Source organism: Corapipo altera, unplaced genomic scaffold (assembly GCF_003945725.1).
Source record: "Corapipo altera isolate COAL_440 unplaced genomic scaffold, ASM394572v1 1b, whole genome shotgun sequence".
In the NCBI taxonomy this organism is placed as follows: Eukaryota; Metazoa; Chordata; class Aves; order Passeriformes; family Pipridae; genus Corapipo; species Corapipo altera.
The window spans coordinates 14,524,230-14,542,470 of NW_020884881.1; the positions used below are offsets into that span (position 1 = coordinate 14,524,230).

At 38.2% G+C, this 18,241-nt stretch overlaps 1 protein-coding gene across 1 annotated transcript in view; it reads right to left on the minus strand.

Moving 5' to 3' along the window:
- Positions 1–18,241, minus strand: part of SEMA3A (semaphorin 3A) — a 234,928-nt gene that overhangs the window by 201,196 nt on the left and 15,491 nt on the right. The gene's annotated exons all lie outside the window — the stretch shown is intronic.

The window sequence follows — 18,241 nt, forward strand, 5'->3', positions numbered from 1 at the left end:
TTTATCACCTTGGAACTGAATTATTGCTCAGCTCTCCATCTCTGACTGTACCTATAGAGCCCCTCTGAAACTGCTGCTAATGCAGAGGTACAAGAAATATTTATTACAGAAACAGCTTTGTCTTTGATATTCATGAAGTACAAACTGGGGCATTCCAGGGTAAATTTGTATATGATATTTTTTGCCTTATGTAATACCAGTTGTTGGAGAAGCCTGGCCATTTGCACAGTGCTCTCCTGCAAGAAACAGAAGGATGTATGGATATTCAAAACAAATAAACATACTTTCTTGTGTAATGTGTATCAATAGCTCTGTTATTGAAGCTCAAAAAGCCATAATGCACAAACAATTACATTAACGGATTTCACTGATTAAACAAAAAACCTGAATATGGGGATTTATATAAATAAATAGAAACACTATTCTGTGGTTCAAACATTTGAAAACAGAGACAAAGTCTTTTGAACTTTGGAAGTATGTGACTTTGAAATTATCACTTGAAGAAAGGACATTTATTTTCACTTAAACTATCATTGAATTTGGGCAGCAAAAGCCTAATCCTCATGTCTGTCCAATATTTCCTCTCATAAAACCTTTTCCAGCACTTAAACTGAGTCTTTTTTACAGCCCTTTTCACTAACTTTGGTCAAACTACTTATTTATACACCAATCCAATGGAAGGATTTTGGAGATCCCTATGGATAATGGGAAGACCAAAAATCTCCCTTTCAGCTGTATCCTGTGATACTTGTATCCAGTGCCAGAGCTGAACACACATACTCCAAATCTTTAGAAAAAATTGTACCACTGACTCAACAATGCTAATGATGCCAGGGCAACCATTTTACTCAGCTTGTTGCCATCACCTGTAAGAAATCAAATTTTCTAACACTGTTTTCAGCTCAGATAACTAGATTAGACAGAAGAGAATTGCTATTTCTAACACAGTTTGGGTGTATTGGACAGCCACTCAAAGCCAGGGACTGGAGTTCTTCAAGGAAAGAAGTAAACCCTACAGTATTTAATTATCAGGAAACACACACTTTTTTTACTCATTAAAAAGATCCAGTTTTGCCAACTTAAGTGACTTGGTTTTCTTTAATTTGTATTTCTTAGACATGGATGGAAATCCACTGACTTAGTGAGATGACTTATGTGTGTTATGGGATGGTGAGAATATAGCCCCTGTAATTGCTGCTATGGGTTTTATATGGCCTGCTCTCGTACCTATTACACTTCTGAATTTGCTTCTCAGCCTACAGAACACACACAAGTTTTAGTGTCTGTATATTGAGAAAACATGTAGATACAGAAGGAGAAAAGCTATCAAAAAGCTGTTAAGAGTGAATAAATATTACCAGTAAGATCTTAGCAGAAGCAAATCTCTTTTGGACCAGACTTCGTGCGGTGAGTACTAAGAAACTTATATAATTGGACCAACAGTTTGCTGGGGTTATTTTCCAGCATCTGGTTGTCACTTGAACTACAATGCAGCTCCAATTATATTTTATAGGGAGCAATTTTATTTTTATAGTTTAAGAATCCTTTCGAATTGGTTTGTGAAAGGAAATAAAATATATAAAAAAAAGAAGAAAAAGAAAAAGATCAGCTGGCTTCAGAGCTTCTGAAGAGAGAGTGAGATCAGAAATCATAACTCAGACTGGTTGCTACTGAAGCCGTTAATTCAGAGCAGTGCCCTGAATATATCTATCCGTCTTATCCTCTCTGCCCATTTAAGGGGAAAGAATGAAATCCCAAGTAATTATTGGGGCATAGTCCAAAAACCTCATCTCTCCTCTCTGCACAAGCTAGTATGCATCAGGAATAAAGACCTGAAATGACAAAATGACTACTTTTTCTTTGTCTCTGCTAAATAAGTCTGCCTTCTGAGTGCTAGAATCAAGGACAAAAGTATTGCCCCTCATCCTGAGTGCAGCGTACCACTCGGATCTTTTGCTTAAAGAAGGTGGATGTCCAGCTTGTACAGAGCAGGAAAATCAGTGACACTCAGTGTCAGTGTTTTCTGATAGTAACTTGGTTTGGTAGCATCAGACATCCAACAGCCATCCTCAGTGAAAGTTTGAGAAATTTCTTCTTTGGGAGACTCGATACCCGTGTGCATTCCTCAGAGATGCTCTTTGCCTCAAGAAGTGATTCCTGCTGGTAACTTTATCCTGTGCAACAGCATTTTCTACTGCATCCTATTCTGCCTTAAGTTTATTTTACTAATAAAAAGAGGTCACAGTAATTTACAGTGACCTCTTACCTGGGCAAGGCAGCTGCTGGCAGCTGGGTTGAGCAGGAGGAGGTGCAGCAGTGACAGGAAGATGCAGGCCAGTTCAGTTGCTCTTTTTTCTACTGCCAGCAGTGAGACAGTGACAATAAGTTACAGCCTGAACATCATTAAACACAACTGACCCCTGACAGACTGAAATACCTTCCACACTAGCCTTCAGTTATGTTCAGAATAATATTTTTATTTTAGGACTGTACAAGGAAAAAACCATTGATAGAAATGTGATATAAAGATCTTGTGCCAGGTGTGATTAAACAAGCTGCTGAACCTGAACTTGTGCAGGTTTCCTAACTCAGCCACAGCTTCACACATCCTTTGGAGGATCCTGCTTTTGGAGGCCAAAGGAATAAGACTCTCCTCTGTGCTACACTGACATGACTGAAGAACAAGGATCTTGACGTCATAATCATTATATGATAGAAACATTATCTATTTCTGTTTTCGTATCTAGTTGTCTGCTTGCCTATAAAAGAGTACCTGCACTATCACATTTATGTCCTTGCATCTAAGGAGCCAGCATTAGAGGATACATAAAACATACCATGGTCCAGTAATCTACTCATCTGGAGGAAGGAAAGGAAACTTAAATTTAAGTGAGTGGCTTACTACATTACCGTTACGTGGTCAATTGGCATTTTTGTATTGGCTATTCAGATTTAAATGCTTCTGAATTGTAACAGAAAGCATATTTCCACTAGGTCTTCATACTATCTTCTCTCAGACAAATGAGAAAAAAAATTAGACTCTCATCTTCTTTAACATATAAGCTGCGGCAGGTGCCAGTCTTTTCCTCCATCCATTCAGAACCTCAGTCAAATAAGTGTCTTTTTACATGGCTTTACCTGTATTTTTGTCTATAACTTCAACAATTTCAAAGCAGCTCCTCACAAATGATAAGCCCTGTTCTAATAGCACACTACAACTTTAGAGTTTTAAATGAAGAATAGTCTCATTGAATCTGACAGATTTTAATTTCTTTAAACCTGAAACAAGACAGAGCAAAATACGTTCCTTCATGTGCTAGCTGTGGTTAATTATCAGAGATGCACAGATATTTGCCTAAGAATATTATTTATTCTTTGCCATTTACAGTAATGTTTTAAGAAGTAAGAGCCTGATTAGGCCCTTTGCAACCGCCTTCTCTTACTAGGACTCTACTAAATTTTTTGTACTTGAACATTTTGGCTCCATTGACAAGCTGTTTTAATTGCTTTCTCTGTATTAAAAAAAAGGTGAGTTTTTTCTTTTTTTTTTAATTGCAAGCTCTTTTACAAATTGTAAATGCAGGCTTTTCCTTAAGCCTTGTAACAAGTTCAAACAAGATAAACACTTCACAGGATACAGAGAACTCTTTGAAAAAGTCACCTCGTGTTTGGAGGTGTGACACCAGATCACAGAAATATTTCAGCATTAACTTTGCAAAGATTCACATCAGTAAAGAAGCAATTTCAGTAACACTCCTTCAGGGTACCGAGAAACCATTTTGCAAGTATCTTACGTAATGATAAAATTAGGCATGCAATTCTTCATTTGGGTTATCTGTAGAAGCCCTAGTCCCCTTTCAGAATGACAAGTTTCAATAAACACTGTGTCAAGGCCTGCTTATAGAATTAAAACATTTTTCCTATACTTTCTTTAAGCCCATCAGATTTCTAGGACTCTTTGATGTGTTTTTCTGCTTAACAGCAATGGAACTTCAGGGAATTCCATAAAGACTCCGTTTTTACCAATAATACAACAGTGCTGACACCGTAAGTGAAAGTTGTTTACACTATACTTTCCATATTTGAGGAATAGAAAAAAACAAAACTAATGGGGGGCAGATCTCATCCCAGCACACTATGCAGGTCACTGGAAGGCCAAGTTTGACAATTCAGCTGTGATATAACCTTGAATGGAGTAGAAGAGTCAAATCCCCATCTTGCAATTTAAAGTTTGGAATGGGCCAAATCTGCATTCCTCATCACACTGCTCTTCCATAGAGCCTTGTCTTTTCCTGCCAAGTCATTAAGCAGAAAAAAGCAAAGGCATAACTTTTACAGGCACATCTCCAGCACCGTGTAAGTCCTGTCCTGCACAGCAGCTTGCAAAGTGATGACAATGCTGCAAAGATCAGATGAATAGGGGCTGTGTTGGGAACTGTGAAGAAACTGATAGTGTTTAAAGCAGTGACATTCCCCCAAAGATTCAGATGAAGAAGCTTTGCATGAACGTAAAAAGGCAGAGGTTTTTAATGATTGTGAAGAGTCGGAGAATCTTTTTCTTATAGTACCTTTTTTGTCAGTGAGGGTTAAAGCAAACTGTCCTCCATGATCCCACTGTGTAATTGCTTCCATTTTGTTTAGGCAGTTTAACCTCCCTTTAACCCCTCTGACTACTGTTCAAGATGAAACAAAATGACTTTGATGATCTTAGGCCAGCAATAATAATAAACTCCTCCGGTGTTGTAAACCTCTTTGTGTGAAGGACAGAGAGACTGATTACTTCTCCAAACTGTTTGTGCTGCGTGATTGATAATGACCAGTTGAAATTCCCCTTGCTTCTCCCTGTGTAGCTCCATACAAGGGTTATTTAATCCACTGGCACTTGGGAGGAGTTTACCTCAAGGCATGGTGAGGGTTCAAAGGCACAATGAAGAATGGTTTTCTGTAGACGAGTTTTGGGGGCAGAGCCTTCTGCAACCTGCAGTCTCCTCACTTGTATAACAATCTGGGAGCTGGATCCTTGACTAGCATAAATAACTTCAGTTAAGATGAATTACTTTTATTGCTAAGGTATATTACTTGGCCTGGTATATAAGCTTGGTCTGGAGTACTGTTAGCCATTCAAAGACAAAGTCGTCCCATTCAAATTATCTCATCACTTTGGGCTGCTGACAGATCCAAGGCATCTCCAGACCACTCAAGCTCCGTCACCGCTCAAACTATCCATACCTGCAATTCCAGCATGACAACATGCACTGCAATTACCAGAAAGTGCAGGAGTCTAGGGGAAAGACATGCTGTGGCAAGAAGTGTCTTAAAAATATGCAGAGTAAACAAAATGCAGAGTAAATTGGCCTGATTTGCATTCATAAATGAGGTTGAGTGAGTGTAATTATATTGTGACCATGGACTAAAGGTCAAATGCCATGTTTTTTAGTTATAAACACTCTACCAGCAAAACTGTAATGATGTATGGATTTGAGAGATCATTCATTTAGTAAAGTTTTAAAATTCTCGGACTCCCAGGTTTTAAAATCCTCAAATTTCCAAAGATGCATCAACATTGCAGAGAGGAAAAAACAGGACTGAGAGAGTCCACTCTCCTTAAAGTCTGTGTTTTGTCAAGTTTGCTGTCTTTGGAAATACATTATTAATCATATTGTGTGGTGAAAAAGATGTTTCCAAAGTAAATTCCCATTAAGTTAATTTTAGTGCTACAGGTTACCCAAATTCTTATTTCAAACACATTTCAAAACCAGAAACAGGTAAGTTTCTTTTCAAAGGCGTCTGCTATTCTGACTCCTTGGCTGCTACTGCAGCCACTCCTTTCAGGTACGAATGGTAGAAATTTTGACATGAAAGGAACATGTAAGAATATTTTAACCATAAAAGAAAAAAATTGATGTTCAACCATGTAACTTCAGTTATTAGAGTATCTAGTAAGCTGACATACCAACAAATAAACCATTCAAAATGATGTGGAGAAATGCTTCTACTCTCACTGCTGATGGATCCACATTGCCCCTACAACACCGCTGAGTGTTGGGTTCTGGAATCAGTCTACACTGGGCTAAGTTATGTTGGTTTGTGGGGCTTTAACTCTGCACATCTGCTTCTGCTGAATTGTTTTAACCCTAGGTGGACTGTAGTGAACACCTAAAAATGTTATCAGAGACAGAAGACTCATTAAACCAAGCATGGTTTGGTTTATTTTGGTTTTTATTTTTATTTTTTTTGTGGTTTTGTTGTTGTTGTTTTGTTTGGTTAGTTCGTTTGGTTCGGTTTTTTTTATTATTATTATTTTTCTTTCAAGGAAGCTCTAGAAAAGGTTTTAGGCTTATATTTTCTTCATTTTTTTGGGGTTATTAGATTTTAGAAAGATAAAAAGCCTGAAATTTAAAAAGCATATGTTCCTCAACAACTGGGACTTCACCAGCTCATATGAAGAACTAGGAAAAAAAAGTAAATTGTCAACATATATGGCTCAATAATGACCATATCTGAAGTATGAAAACCCAGCACAAGAGGAATTCTAGACCAATCTTTTGAGTACAGCTGGCTGTGTACTCTGTTTATTTGGGGCAGACTGTTCCCTAAATTTTCGCCTTCCATGTAGATTCAGCAAGCTATGACTTTAGTGTCAGTATTATGCCTGGGGACAATCCTACCATGTACCGAGGACAGAGTAAGGTCCAATACATATTTCACTGCAAAATGAGATCAATTAATTATTTGAATTAGTGTTCCCACAGCTGTAACATTCTTTACCTGCAGCTCACACAGGTACATAATTCTTCCCTGCCTTTGAAAACCATCAAAGGCTTTTACTTTTGGCATTTGCTTTTAAAACTGTAGACCTCATTGATCACTACAAAAAAGGTTAAAAACAATAGCACAGTAAGGAGTGAAAGATCTGAAGAGCATGATGTTAATTTACAGCAGCAAGGACCACCTCGATAAGAAGGTGCCTCAGCAGACTCTTGATTTCAGTGTTCTTTTTGCAATATCAGATTCATTAAACAGGGTCCTCCATGGTCCAGATCTGACTTCTATACTGAAGTGACTTTAGAAAGATCAGTTTTCAGGTGTGAAGGAGATTTCTGTACTTTGGCCATCTTTGTGATGATTTCTCACACTGCTTCACACATATGTCATAAGCCTCTCTGATAAAGTTTTCATACAGGTGGAAAAGATGTTTTCAAGCAAATTCCATTCTCAATCTGAACATCTATTTAAATGCAAGCAGACTTTTCCCCCCAAAAAAACACCTAACAAATTAAAACATCTGCTTCAAGAGAATCACAAGTTTATTGCTGTCATAACAACCTGACTTTTGACATGCTGTACTTGGCTGAATTAAAGACACAGTACACCACACTCCAGAGAAGCAATGCTGGGTTATAGTTTGCTGTAACATCTGCAGAGTAGAAAATGCATGTTAGCTCTCAAGTTCAAAGAGGTCTTGTAACTATATTCCCTAAAAACACAAACTGGAAGATGGCATCTGGTTAGCTCCTCTTTTTTTTTACTTATGCAGTTGTTTGTGAGATATAAATATCCTTAATTCTGAAACCTAGAAATCTGCCCCTAAACAGAAACACTATCAAGCTAGGCCAAGTGAATGATTGTTCCTGTAATATTGTTCTCAGGGGAAAAAAATTGTGTTGGGGGAAAAGGGAAATATAAGCACCTCCTGAAGTTCTCTCCCAGGTAGGACTTTACTGATGGAGCAAGGAAGAATTTGATGTATTGCTCTGTTTATGGCTTACTTGGATAATCTGCTCTGAAGTTTATTTTCAGTTTCCTGTTTGCAAAACGGAGACCATAGTAACTGTCTGCCAGAAATGGCTCTCTGAATTTGTTATGTGAATTGTCAGATGCTGTGGTGCTGCAGGACTGGAGGCCATGTAAACACAGAGACAGAGGGATGGAGGTAAAAACACATAGAGGGCAACCTACCCTATTTCTTTCTTCGCACATAATATTTCTCAGAGTGGGACAAAAGAGTAGAAAGATTTAAATGTTACTACTTTCTTCTCACTCTGGTATCTCCATCATTTTTCATGAATCAAGGAGTAATAAGGAAATATCATTTACCACTTATGCGCTTATGCCTGATGTTAACCTTAGAAGCTAGTAGTCAAGTCATCCTAAATCACCAAACTATTTCTAACAGAATAACCTAAAGGAAGTAATAAATGTGAAGCACACGTCCAAATCTGGCTAAGTTTTGGAGAACTTTTTTTTAAAAGGCTGTTCTAGAAGTCTTTGAAATTTTTACTTTACGGTGAAAAGTCCCTATGCAGTTCAATTCTATTTTATATTGATTTAGTGTATTGTCTGATCAAAAGTGTACCTTGTTGACTCAGGGATTAGTTAAGTAGGGTCTTCATAATGTGGGGAGAGAACTTTCTCAAGGATTTCTCAAAATATTTTAAATGCCTGTAAATTTTCATTTGGCCAATATTATAAATTTAGCTTTAGGAATGGACTGTAACATTTATGTTCTTGGTAAAGTATATACATGGAGTCAACTACATTCTGCTTTATGGTCATTCATTTTTGCAAAAGTATGCAGCACCTGAATGGGAAGAGCAATCCCTTCAAGGGATGGCTGAAAGCCTTCTGCTAAGATAGGAAACACTGAATGTTGAGTGGTTTACACGAATCAGTTACATGTGTTGTGTATGTGGTTGACTCCTCTGAAATAAAACAGAAAAGCAAAAAAAAAAAAACAAAAACAAAAACAAAAAAAAAACCCACAGAAAAGGAGGGAGCAACCAAATTTAAAAAACAGTACAAAAAAGGCATTGATTCAGCAGCCTGATGCTGAGTCAGAACACTCAGTAGCTCTGTCTCCTCAAACCAGCCCTGGAAATACTTGAAGAACTGGCAAGCTCAAAAAGAGTAATATGGTAGTGACAGCATGTTACATGGAAAACAGAGCGCAGACAAAAGCAAACAGGTTGACAAAGCCCAAAGAAGATTTATGTTCACATTGTGGATACAACATTTTGACGGTACCCATTGCGTCTTTTCTTTGGATCAACTACAGGCAGCATTGCATGCTGTGTTGTGACTTGGCTGACATGGCAGGAACAGCAACTACTTTAACACTGATGCAAGATAAGGGGAGCAGCTGCTCCCATCTAGACCCAAAGATACATTCCTTTTCTTTCTTCCTTTCAAAAGTCACTCTCTACCTCTGTTCTGTCAACACTCCCCTACTAAGGGTCAGGGAAGAATTTATTCCACCTCTTTTATCACATACATTCATATGTAGCACTTCATTTACTGAGGTATTTTTTGTGGGAGATGATAACTCTTAACTCCTAAAGGTTTGGAAGACTGGGTCTTCTGATCATAAGTTCTGGCTCCTAAAGGTCAGATGCTGCTTGCTTAGTTATGTCAATTTTATTACAGTCACCTCACTTTCCATGTACAATGGGCATTTGATGATTGATGTTTTGTAATGGGACATTCCTACTGAACTCTTTAAGAAATTCTTTCCCTCCATTCAAGAGTTCAAAGGAAAGAGAAAAATTGAAACAGCAATTGCAGGAGATTTATGTACTGTACAGTGAGAAGCCAAATACACTCCTGTTGAACACAGTTATCTAACAGCAATTGGGAACAGCATGTGGAAGCTGACTTCAGGTATTCTTGGCTTGAAATTACAGTCCATTTTTATAAAACAATGGAAGATAAGGGGAATCAAAAAAACCCAGACTACAGAACCTTCTAGTTCAAAAGTATAATCTAATTATGCTATTTGAAGCAATGCCATAACAAGATATATTTATGTCTACAATGGAGTTCTTCTTTTAGAGTACCAAATATGAAGCTCGTGACAAATAATTTCTATTTTCTACCCATTGAAGTTATTTCTTTCCATCTGGTTATGGCTGCTAAGAACTGCATCCACAAAGCCAGCCTTTCTACACCCTTTCTGGAAATGGTAAAAATTAGTATAATTCATTTATGTATTCAGTAGAACAGATATTGTAATCTCATCTGAACACTTGCATTTTCCACTATAAAAGCAAATTCATGAAAAGATTGGAACTAATTGAGATGCATAAGAACAGAAGAAAATTGTCCCACTGAGTCATTCTTCATGGAAATTTGGTTCTTTCAGTTGCTGTAAATAAGGTGTTGTATTTCCCCTTTTTAAATGAAGAGCTAATTGTAAGTGTGTGATCTTCAGACCACCAGTGTCTCAGTGCTGTTATAAACGGTGTCTTTGAAGTTTTTAAAAGAGGCTCAGAAGTGAAGTTTGATCAAGTGTATTCTTTATTTAGGTGCACATAAAGTTAGATTCTTTTTTGGTACACATGGTAAGAGTTTTGTCAGTGCCATTCCACCTGCCCTTATGAAATACTGCTTTATTTTTCAACATAACTCACTGTAATGCCTGCAATGTTTAAAATTACTGTTTTTGAACTATACATAGAGAGACCATGATTTATATGCTCTCATTCCATATATTCCATAAACACTTTAGCAATGTGAATTTCATTTCCAGGACAAGTGCTGCCACTTAGTTGCAAACAGACTATTTCATTCCCAGGCATTTTAAAACAGCTAGTAAAAAGTTGAATGAGAAATTGCTTAAAAATACTTATTTAAAGAGGAAAAAGAATCTGTGTATTGGGATCATTTGAGATTACAGAAAGTTTAGATGTTTCCAACTTTTGAAAACTTAGTCACATACCTCCAAATTAAATCTCCTTAAAAAGAGGGAGGATGACAATGGTTTTTAGGGTCTGATTGCAGTGTAAAATAAAACAGAAAAACAAACATGATCAAAATTATCTAGCTGTCAAAGCAAGTTACAAAGGCCTAGAAACTCTGCTATAATCTGCCTAGGCTCTTGACACCCTTATCATTACAGTAACCTAGTCTCTCTCCAAATAGGGTCAGGCAATATGACAGACACCTGTCAGGGATGACTTCTCTCTACCTTCTCCTCAGAACTGTCTGTGCTGTGTTGTGTGTTGCTTTGCTAGAGTATTAAATGCCCATACTGTGGAGGAAGGCAAGGAGAAGGAATATTGCCAGAGTAGAAAGGAGTGAGATTTCTCATGGTTTCTGTGTGTGTGTGTATGTAATTTACACTCTGATACTAATCTAGAACAGAACTCAGCTTCTTGGCTCCAGCAAAGATGGAAGAAAAAGGTGGTATCTAATAGCAACAGGTAAAGTGTAAAATTACCTAACCCTCCTACAAAAGAAATAAATATTCTCAATTTAAGCTTCTGTGTTCCTAACACAGCATGATGAACCTATGCAATTCTCTTTTCTGAGAACTGGATGATCAAAAAACACCCCATGACCTCAAGTTACTTCATCTTCTTAGGAACTCCCATCCCTGAAAACTGTTTCCTGTGTATATCCAACTGCGAAACTAACAACTGAAAAGCATTTACTAAATAAAACCAAATAAATATTAGAAAGATTGAAAGTCCTGATTTCCTCAAAGGTCTAATGGCCTAAAGACAGACTTCAAGAAATTCCATTAATAAAACAGTGTTTCAGTTCCATGTCCTTCTCTTTAGTAATTTATTCTGGATGATGTCAGCATATTGATGGAATAATAACAAAAAACCTTGTTTAACAAAACTGTATTGTTGTAAAAAAATATAAAAAACCCCGTAAAATCAAGGTCAGTACTTTATTTTCAGTCCCTTAAAGACTATTTTTTGAGAAGAAGCATTATGTTCTCAGACTTTGAATATTCACACTTTCAGGACTTTAACAAGGACTTTAGATATAACTTCAGTGTAAACTTTATTTTTCAACAATGTAAAAATAAAAAGAAAGATATAGAAATGTATTGAGTTTACATAACAAGGTTCTGGTAGTGGGAGTGGACTACAGGGGTGGCTTCTCTGAAAAGGTACTGGAAGCTTCCCCCATGTCCAACAGAGTCAATGCCAGCTGGCTCCAAGATGCACCCACTACTGGCCAGGTCTGAGCCCACCAGCAGTGTCAGTAACAGCTCTGTGATAACATATTTAAGAAGGTGGAAAAAAATTACTGTGAAGAAATAATTGTAGCAGAGAAGAGAGGATTGAGAATATGTGAGAGAAATAGTTATGCAGGCACCGAGGTCAGTGAAGAAGAAGGGGAAGGAAGTACTCCAAGCGCAGGAGAAGAGATTCCCCTGCAGCCTGCCGTGCAGACCATGGTGAGGCAACTGTGCCCCTGCAGGTCCACAGGGACAGAAAGAAAGCAGAAATCCACCTGCAGCCTGTGAAGGACCCCACGCTGGAGCAGGTGGATGCCCAAAAGATGGCTGTGACCCTGTGGGAAGCCACCACTAGAGCAGATTTCTGGTAGGACCTGTGGACCATGGGGAGAAGAACCCACACTGGAGAAAATTTTCTGGCAGGATTTGTGACCCTGTGGAGCAACCTATTCCTGAAGGACTGCACCCCATGGAAAAAGAAATAAGGGACCCATATTGGAGCAGTTCATGAAGAATTGCAGCCTCTGGGTAGGACTTATATTGGAGAATTTTATGGAGGAGTATCTCCTGTGGGAGGGAACCCACACTGGAACAGGTGAAGGACTCCTCTCTCTGAGCAGTGGCAGAAACAACATGAGATGAAGTGACCGTGACCCCCATTTACCATCTCCCTACACTGCTGGGGTAGAGGAAGGAGAGAATTGTGAATGAATTTAAGCCTGAGAAGGAAGGAGGGGTGGGGTAAGGTGTTTTTTAAGATTTGTTTTGCCTCTCATTATTCTACTCTGAGTTTGGTTGTGAATAAATTCAACTAATTTTCCCCAAGTCAAGTCTGTTTTGCCTGTGATGGTAATCAATGAGTGATCTCTCCTCGCCCTTATCAACTCATGAACCTTTCATTATATTTTCTCTCTTGTCTGGTTGAGGAGGCGAATGATACAGCGGCTTTGATGGGCACTTGGCATCCATCCAGTGTCAAAACACCACAAGAAAAGAAGAAGGGAAAGATACAAACTAGCACTGAGAGTGCTGTTTTCCTACCAGAGTGATTTCTGCCATGTTATGCTGACCTTGGTCACAGCAGAAAATGCCTCAGAAGCACGAGAGCTGTTAGCAAAGAAAATTTGTCTTTGACTGAATCAATGAATAGCCCCAAGACTATCTCTTCTTCATTTGTGTATGTGCGATTGTTTGAGTTTCTGAAGCTTGTTCATCCTATAAGGACTGGATTATTCTGTAAGGGTTGATGCTGTGTACCAGATCTCCTCCATTCATCATGAAAGCACTGACATACTATTGTCACAAACATAAAAGGACCTACTTAATCCAACTAGCATTTAATTCCCCAGCAATTAATTTCGGGTGAGTCTCATGGTCAGAACAAAAAATCAAGAGTCAAGCAGATGCTGAGACTGAGTTTGAATTGAGGCATTCAGTCACTGGATGACCTCGTGGACAGTCTCTTGACCTCTGGGTGCCTCAGCAATCCAACAGTACCACTGGGGGAAAGGCGGGACCTCACTGCACACCAGATGCCATGTCCAAGCCTTTCAGGCTAAGGTAGAAAACAGCAAAATAAGCATGCTAATACAGAAACATTTCCTAAATGATTCAACTGTCCCCTTTGACTTCTTCCTCAAAGGCTGAGAATGACCAGGAAGTAAGTGAGGAACAAGGATGATTTCACTTGTTCTTGCTGGGTGGGCTCCACTCACTTTTTAGCTACAGGACAACCCAGTGCGATTGCCAAAAATCCCAACTCCCCTTGAGAAAATACAATGCCAATGTTGGCAAGACAGAAAGTACAGGCAGAATCACCTGTGTGGCTGCTGAGTACAGCTGTACATGGACTGCTGCAGAAGTTCCCATGATGCACATGCCAGAGTGCTGCCAAGCTGAGTATGTCAGGCTGGGAAAGAAGGGAAAGGCAGCAAAATGCAGCAAGGGTCAAATCAGCGGAAGACAAGCACCTCTCGCTGATGTTTTCCAAAGACTCACACTGTTCTGCACAGACAGTCATCTTCTCTCTGAAAGTGTCTACTATCCCCTGTTTTCTGTCAGTCCTATCGGCTCTGCACACCTCCACAGTTGTTCATGCAACTCATGATCTGACTTTCCCTGAGGAAAGAGCTGTCCTCCTGTAAGATATTACTGTCCCCATCAGTTTGTAGGCAACGTGAGCCACTGGCACTGGGACAGAGCACATAAATGCTGTGCATCCTCTTCAGACCAAAATCACTCAGGTCAGTTTAAGAAGCCCTGTGTTATAATAGGTAGTAAAAGCTACCTATTAGATTAGAAATTATTAGATAGTTTACATGAATTATTTTCACATTTTACATCACTAGGTTGAAAAAAAAGAATAATGTAGGTAATGAGGAGTAGACTTTACTACAGGAACAGGACTCCACTTTCCAGCCGAGTGTTTTGATTTCTAGATATGGACACCTGTGAATCCTCACTTCTCTGTTCCTGCATTGCTGGAAATAGTTTGTCAGGATAGATGAAAAATCCCTTCATCCAGAACACAGCACAAAAGAGAGTGACTGAAGGCCACTGTAGTGTGGAAACAAGGAGTCCTGTCTTTACTGAAGCAATACTGTAACCATAACTATATCAAAAGTAACAGTAACTATATCAAAAGGTATACCAATACGGCTTTAAATTAATTTAGTGCAGTTCAAGTTAGATGTGATCTAAGGGTGTCTAACAAGTTAAGTCCACGAGTAGACTTCCTTTAGGGTACATGTTTTCTGAACCCCTAACAGTATAGTTCAGCTGAGCAAAGGCAAGAAAGTTAATGAAAATGCTCAACAGCACAACTAATCTCTTTCCTAAATTTTTTATAAAAACTTTTAAGTGCTTTGAAGTTTTACAATACCGTCACTTTTAACAAAACAACACGTTCTTCCCAAACAAGTTTTGTGTGTGTTTAGAAAACACTCAGGTAGAATACAGAAAATAAAACTAAGAAAATTCATCATGTAGAGATCTCTCTATCAAAGCAAATTAATAGAGAAAGACTCACATTTTAATTGCTAGGCACAACAAAACCAAAACCATATTTGATGCTTCTCTCAATAGTAGGGAAATGTCTCATAGTTTCACCAGAATCACAACTGAATGCTGACTTGGACTGAATGTAATTTTTCCTTCCATCTTTAACTTCTTCACTTTTCTGTATCACAAACTGTAACAACTGAAAAAGCTTGCTTCAAGAATTCATTTATATTAAAAAAATGCTAGGCCATTCTACAGAAGTGAAGCTTGTACTCAATGTGATACATTTAGCAATGTCCTTGAGTTACCTATATTTGGGGTGTAACATAAAACCACAGCTCTTGACCACTTTTATAGCTGTGAATGGTCCCCTGGCTCCTTTCACTTGAGCAGTGGTGTTAACCCCAGTGTCCTGGCTTGCTTCCAGCTTACGTAATGACATTATACTTGCTTAAATTCTCCAAGAGGTCCCAACTGGAGAAGTTATTCTTCACTTTCTCTTTCTTTAGAATCACTGCTAGCAGAAAACATTTACTAATCTTTGTTTGAGAGCTGACTGAATTCCCATATTGGAGGAAATGGCCCCTATTTATAGGTATACAAACTTGTACGGACGTACACTTAAATGTGTCTGTTTGTTTGTACTCATTACTTGGGCATATGGATAAATGCATACACACATACTTAGAGTTGTCCTGGAACAGTCTTAGCAGAAGGAAATATTTTTCAGCTTGATCTAGTTAGAGCATTTTCTAAAGAATCGTGTAACAGGTAAAGAAGAAAAGAACAAAACCTGGGAGGATTTAATTAAGTGACATGAGATGCCTTTGGCAGAAGTGGGAACTTAACCCAGGTCTCAAGATTTCAGTTTTCAAAATGACATCATTTCTTTCCCTGAAGAAACACTATGTAATATAGTGCTGAATATATAACAAATGTATAGATATATGTAATATAATGAAGAGTATATAATGAAGAATATATAGTATAACAAAAAAGTAGAGTGATCTAATCTCATCTCTGAAAAGAAATTTTTCTGTGGGGGAAAAGGACATCGTGGGGTAGGTATCAACAGAATATTTTGTTTATTATCTGTTGAGCAGGTCATGTTGAGGAGTCATCCAACAGTGATAAAATAGATGCCTCAACCTGCACTCAGTTTCTGCCCTTCAGTTGCCCATTTCCACTTTTTTCACCCTGCTAAGTCTAAGGCTAAAGTTGACATACCGTCGTAAGGTACCCTTTACTGCATTGAAGAAGACTACCTCACTCTCTCTGTATTGAAACCATAGAAGGATGTGCTCAATTTTTACCATTGGAACTGATTTCCGTATATTTCATCAGTTATATTATTTGCATGTTGGTGATGTAACAATGTAGCAATATGTGCCTGTGTTTTTTCTTGGCGAGGGAGCATCACTCATGGTTTGACATGTTTCTACTCTCTCTCCATACAAATTACTTTGCAAATATGTTGTCAGAAGGCAAGGGAGGAGGGATGGTGGATTTGTTAGTATTTTTCATGACTAGGTATAGGCACTTTGAAAAATCTGTGGCCTAATGATTTTTCTGTCACAGACTTTCTACATCTCCCTGTTTTTTCCATCTACAGAACTGCAATAATATTTAACGAACTCATAAAAGTATTGTGAGATTGAACATAGCATAGTGCATGGTTTGTAAACTACCTGGAGATTTTTGGCTAAAGGGTACTGTAAAAGTGCAAAGAAGTTAATTGAAATTACAGGAGTCAATTCCTAATGTGTATCTCCGTGTTTATGAGCAGATTTTTCACCTCGCCCTTGTGGAATTTGAAGATATAAAAAATACACTCAGATGAAAAGAACTTAGAATCCCAACAGAAAGTACAGATGAAAAGGCAGAAGAATTTTATAATTATCATTCCCATTTTACAGAGAGAGAACTGAAACATGAACAACTTCATTTTTTTTCCAGGATACACAGAAGAAAAAGAGCAGCAGATGTAGGGATGTGAAGGCAGATCTGAAGCCCATCCCAACTGCTTCATATAGAGGATATTCTAGTTAGCACAATCCCTCTTCAGTCTTCCCACTGCCCTGCCATTAAGTCTAATTACTGATTTCTACTGGTGTTAAAAAGGTAAGAAGCAGTCCTTTAAAAACCTACTTCTACCTTGGAACCCAAATACAGCAGCCTGCTTTGTTTTATCACCCTCTTGTTTAGTTAACTCCTTTATTTTTTCTCCCCTTTTCTTTTTGTTGTCACATGGAGTTCATGAAACTCCTTGGGTTTGATAGTGTTTTTTATTATGAGTGTTTCTTAAGGTAGCTGAAGTGGCTGAGAGCAGGGCTTGCTGAGGAAGTGCTCAGCCATGGCCCACTGGTTGATGTCAAAAGGCCAGCATCTGGTACCATTCTCCTGGTGCTCAATTGCTTCTTTCTTTCAGCTCTTTTCAGACCAAGGTACAACTTGAGAAGTGCACTTTGTGTTATAAAAGCCCTAATAGAATGGCAGCTTTATGTGCATAAATCTGTTCTCGCTGCCAACACCCCAACTTAGCCAAATAGCAACTGCAGCCACAATACCAGGAGGCCAAAGTTTTCTAAGACTAAATCTGTCACCTTGTCTCTTGCAACTAGCTGCCTACAGCCCTGAATATGACCTTAAATTTGATTTTCCCATTGTACACAACCTACAGAGAAAATTACAAAGTGTTGATTTATTGTTCTGTAGATTTCTCCCTATTTCGTTACACTTTTTCTGTATGTTCTTAACAAAGTTCCTTTAAATATTAAGGAAAAAAGTCAACCAAAATAATGACAGAGCCATGGTTCACTGTCATCAAATCTATGTAAAACCCGATTGTCACAATTTACTAATCTGAACAAGGGGAATTTCATTTTAATTTTATTGAAATATAAAATTTCCTCAAATTAAAAGCAAATGAATGCATCTTTATAGTCAAACTGAGACTCTACAAAAGCAGAAAGCATCAAATGCTAGTTCACACAGTGGGGTCAGCACTCTTTCTTCACTACATTTGCCAATGTTTATGTTTTTTTCTAATCAGGAGAAAATCAAAGCCATGTGGACACCTACAGGAAAAACAGCAGGTCTCAAAATGTTGTTGGTAGGGTGAAATTTGTGATTCTCCCATGGCACTTCATTTTTTGTCAACTTAGTTTTAGTTACATTTTCATGTTAATTTCTTCTATTTTGTAAAGTCATTTGGGCTGGAAACAAATTTTCTCATGTTTTTATAGAATTGTAGGGCAGCCGTTCCCAGTT